We start from the raw sequence: 5649 nt of genomic DNA on the forward strand, positions 1-5649 counted from the left end.
TACAAGGGTTCTTTAAAACGCAATTTTAGGCTGTGTTAATTTTTCGTACTCAAGTAGAAGGCTAGTACATAAGAAACGTAATGGTTTTGTATAAATCTTAAAGGGACTAAAACCTCACTAAAAGCATAACAAGTTTAATTATTTTTTATACCAACGTTACCGTGGGATTAATACGTCTTTTATGAAGAAGTAAATTAAACGTTTACTTCTGTAAACATATAAAATTAAAAAATAATTAACTATTTTTTGGTTTTAAGTGTAGAAATTTAGCTGTTTTTTGGTTTTAAGGACATTCTAATGGTTTTCAAATTGCTCAGCTAGTACCGGTGTATGAATGTTAAAAATATTTAATGTAGCTTATGTTTAGATACTAAAAATAATAACTAAAGTATGCTATTTGTAGTAACTTACATAATAAGTTGCAAAAAATGTTATTTTCCATGTATATTATTACATTTTAATAATAAAACTTAAGTTATAATTTAAATTTGATTTTGGGTTAATAACGTATTTAAATATATATTACTGAGTTAGTAAGAAAGTATGTCATAAGTTAAAAATGGCTGTTTTACTGTTTTATTTTTTATAATATTTATTTTTGTATGTGAAACTGAAAACTTTGTATTTGTAACATTGTTTATGCACTGAGTTTAACTGTAAAAATAATAATTATTTAAGGCTTTTTTCGCTTTTAGGACCATAAATTGTTTTATTAAATTTTATAATTATTTGATTGTAATTTTGCATTGTTTTATTGTTTATTAAGAACTTTTACTACACACTTGTCTAATAATTTTACTGAACTACACTGCTTTAAGGAAAGTTATAATTAATGACAATTTTTAAACTTCTTTTTAAATAAAAATAAAAATCAAAAACAAAGTAAGTTGAAAAACATTTTGGATATAAATAAATTGTAAACACAATAAAATTTTCAAATATTTCGTGGCGTTTTTTGAGTTGCAACAATAATCTATTTAATAGTAATTGCAAAAAAATTATTTAATTTGCTTGTTATTTCCAATTTCAAAAATTAGCAACTGTTGTTATACTTTATATATTTTTAATGACCTTTATATTATATTAAAATAATAAGTTTTAAAACAACTAACTTTTGATTAAACATTTTCATAAAAGAAATTACAAATCATTAACTTGAATATAAAAATTTTAACTGGAAAAACATGTTGAAAAATTAAAAAAAAAATTCTTTACAAATTATGTCGCATTATTGCATCGCGAAAATGTTGCATTTTTATCTATAATGACCTTGCTTAAGTTTCTATAAATTATTTAGAAATAAAAATTTATGTTTAAAAAATAATTCAAAATAATTTGTTTAGTCAGTCAAAAATGTTACAGAAATGTTTTAGTTAATGAAATAAATTTACTAATTTTCTATTTTAATTTTTTGCTTAGGTGTTTTAATCGCTACATACAGATAACTAAATAAAATAACTTATCATTGTCAACTGTGTTTATTCATTATAATATTCTTAAATTGTTTATATCAACCAAACAAATTAGTTTAATTTGTTTTTTGTTTATAAATTATAGTTAATTTAAAAAATTAACTGAAACTCAATCTTAATTTGATTAGAAAAGCAAAGTCTGGATCGCTAAATACATTTTTTAATTTAACGTTTTTACGGTTATAGTAATACAAAGAAACTTGTTCACTTTTAACTGTAAAATCTTATTTAGTTTTTGTTTTTACCACATTCTAGTGGTTTTCAAATTGTGATGAAAGAAATTTAAATGTAAGTAATTTCTACTAATAGCTTTTATTTAAGTACAAGAAAATAAATCAAACATTTGCTCTTTGTGACAAATTACGTCACAAGTTGTTATATGATAAACTGCTCTTTTCAAATAATTGGCGCATTTTTTTATATAAGCATTAAAATTTGTAATAAAAAAGTTACTTAATTATTTTTTTTTAAACTGATAACATTTCAATTGTATAATAAACACAATATGTAAAAAAGTTTTACGAAAATAAAAATAATGACTTTACTATTTGTTTTTAAAAGTAATTATTTGAAGTTCATATAAATTTAAAACTCATATTTTTGACAAATAATTATCTAAAAATCTATTTATTCCTAAATTTAACATATATAAAATGTTTCTCTCTTTTAGGAGTACAAATAAGTTTAACTAACATTCAATTTATAAAAACTATACATATGTGATCTATTGTTTAGTATTAACTTTTATTAAGTAAATATAAACTAAATGGTTAGAAAAAGAGTTTTTATTTGCAAAGGCTTTACTTATTCTCGAAATAAAAGGTAAAAAGCAAAATCAAGTGTAAGTTAAATGTTGTTATTTATATTTTTTTAGAAAAATAGTAAACACTAAAATATTATTATTTCAATAAGTATTGTGACATCAGACTAGTAAAACTTCTACACAATATTTTGCGACGTAAAATGCGACATCTTTTTCATACTTTAGTTTATTTTGTTTTTTTTCTGATCAAATATTTGCAATTTTTTTTAAACTGTATATAACTTTCAATTACCCAAAATCACAACATGTATTTTGATTAGCTAGTCGGATTAACATTAAGCACTTTATATATTATTAACCATTAACCTATTAAAATCTGTAGCAATTATTTTTACTTTTTAAATGGACACATGTATATACTTAATATTCCATTTCTTACAGTATTTATTTTTTACAGAGTTCCGTTGAAACGTGTTAATACGTTAACACAGCAACATTTGTTAGTAGAATAAAAGAAGGATACTGTATAATTTGTTGTTATAACTTATTATTACTTGAAAAAGTTGTCCAAAAAACACATTATTTATTGACCAATTCTTTACATTTTTTCAAGATAAAAGATAAAAAACAAAAACAAGTGTAAAACAATGAAACTTCTAGATTCGAGGGAAAAATATTGTGATATTGTTTAATATAGTGTAATGTGTCCTGGAATAGACGTTAAAGGTATCTGTGGTGTGCGACTCGATAAATGAAAGGTTTTTCGTGCACCAATTCCTAGGACCAAAAATTTTAGCGCATTTTTTTTGGTCTTTTGATAAACTGTAAAAACTGAAACTTGTTATTGCTTAAGTCATTTGTTAAGTTAATTACGTCATTTGAATTGGAACAAAAAATTTTAATATAACATTAGCAATATTTTTTTTGCTTGCTTTAACTTTTATCTTTATTTCTAACCATAAACCATTTAAAACCATAAAATTATAAAAATGTTTAAAATTTTTACAAAAACTAAATTTTATTCTTTCTTTAAATATTTTGTTTACAGTCGTAATAAAATAAATGAAACATTTTTTGAGAAAAAAACAACTGATAAAAAACATTACTTGAACTTAAACTTAATAATATTTAACAAACATGGTTTCACAACAATCCAAATTACAAAAAAAATCTGCGGTAGCCTGTAACTAACTTTTTATATAAAAAATATTATAGGCAATTGTTTGCTAAAAACATATAGTTAAATAACTTTTTTTCATAAATTTACATTCAAAAATAATTTAAGAGTTTTAAGTTAACTGATAAAGTCTAGTTTAATTATGTAACACTTTTTTACATTTAGATTCAAAAATATAGTTTTAATCACATTAAACTTAAATGTTTTTAGTTAACTTATTAACTATCAATTTTTTCAAATATACATCAAATATTAACCTCAAATTAGTTGCTTTGAAAATTTTAAATAGAAAAAGTTTTGAACGAGAAACTTTTAAACGAAATGTTTGTTTAAAAGAATACATAAGTAAAAATTCACTAACTATTTGCGATTATAATTGTTTTGCATCACTTGGAGTTAAAATAGTTTTTATCTTTTATGTTGCATTTTAACTTAAATATCGTTTTCACCAAGCTAAAAAGAATTGCGTTCGAAACTCACCAATTGTAAAAAAACATATTGAAAAAATAAACTTTGTTATTCAAACTACGTTAAAAATTTAAAATATAATAGATTTATTATATATAATGGAAATTCTTAGTTTAAAAAATTCATTGATAAATAAATTTATGATGATGGTATATATTAAAAAGTTTAGCGAAAAAAGTTTTTTAGAATATAATATTACAATATAAATAGTAATTAGAAACAAATATACTTTTTTCTAATATATTATCAAGTGTTTTTACTTTATCATTAATATCTTTTTTTTTAACGTAAATGTAAATAGCTGATTTTTTTTTTAGTTTATTTTTCATATTATAGTTAAAAAAAATATCTGTTTAAACGTCAAGGTGTGTTAAAATAATGTTATATTCAAACATTAAACCATGTTCTGGCGGTTTTGAAATGAAAAAGAAACGCACAAAAACACAGTGCATAAGAATTCCGACATGTTACAACAATAAGATCAGCTAAAACTGTAAATAAAAAACGTCCTTATATCATAAAGTGAATTACTTACGCTAAATTAAAATTTGTCATATCTGTTTTTAAGTTCGGCTCATTCGCTTAAATGTTTTCACTAACAAAATGCAAACTTACTTTAAAGCCACTAATTGAAGTTTAGAATTTTTGCAAAACTTAAAAGAAAAAAACTTAGTAGGTACAAGCTTTTAATTTTGTAACATATGCATTAGTTTTGTATCATATGATATTTATTTTTATAAAACGACTAATAAAAAACTAAGGCTAAATTATTGATTGTTTGGTAGCTTTATATAAACTTACTTCTTTTTAATGTTTAAGTTTCATTAAATTTAATCTCAAAAATATTGTTTACTTAAACTTAAAATGTTTAATTTTAACCCATTTTATAGTGGCTTTAAAAACGAAAAGTTATTATAATTTAACATTATTTTATTAACAACAAAAGTTATTAGGCTAAAAATAAAATTTGAAAAACTGACGGGAATATGTTCAGGTTTACAAATTCATATTAAAGTTTTAATTCTTATAACTTTGTATCAGTGGCTTAATCGTTATAAGTTTTATATTATAAAAATTTTGATTATATCAAAATAAGAAAATTATAATTATTAGTAAATATTTCTGTCAAAATAGTACAATCAATATCAGTAACAATAATATCAATAACATAAATTGATATACTCTTATTATTTATGTTTGAATATTCTTTTGCTGATAGTAATATTTAAACAAGAAAAAAACATTGGTATATTTTTTTAATTACATTTAATTGTTTTAAGTTTTTTTTATCGTTAATAAACAATCCATAGTAACCAGGAACTGTTAAAGTTAAAGGGATATATTAAGTATTAAAAAATATTTTAAAATAACTTTATACGTGTGTTTAAAGTATAAGTTGTCATACATATATAAAGCACAAAAATATAAATGTACAGCAAACACAACAGAGGCAATTTATCAAGACGTCATAGACTCCACACAAAGGTTATATAAATGCTTTTTAATTAGTAAAAATACTTTTATAAAAAGATTAAAATAAGCGTTTTATTTAATTTTAAAGTTTTTTACAAAAATATCTTTATAAGACTGTAAATTTATATTTTCATAATAATTTCTTTTCGACTAAGCAGGAAGACCAATGAATAAAAAACAAAACTGAAAAAACATAAACGGTCTATACTTTAAAAACTACTTAGTTTGGGTGGGTGTAACTTTTGCACGAGGTGAAAATTTTGCACGGCGTCACTTTAGCAGATGACATTTTTGCA

This window comes from Thalia democratica, chromosome 1, assembly GCF_965202585.1.
Source record: "Thalia democratica chromosome 1, ktThaDemo2.hap1.1, whole genome shotgun sequence".
NCBI classification, from domain to species: domain Eukaryota; kingdom Metazoa; phylum Chordata; class Thaliacea; order Salpida; family Salpidae; genus Thalia; species Thalia democratica.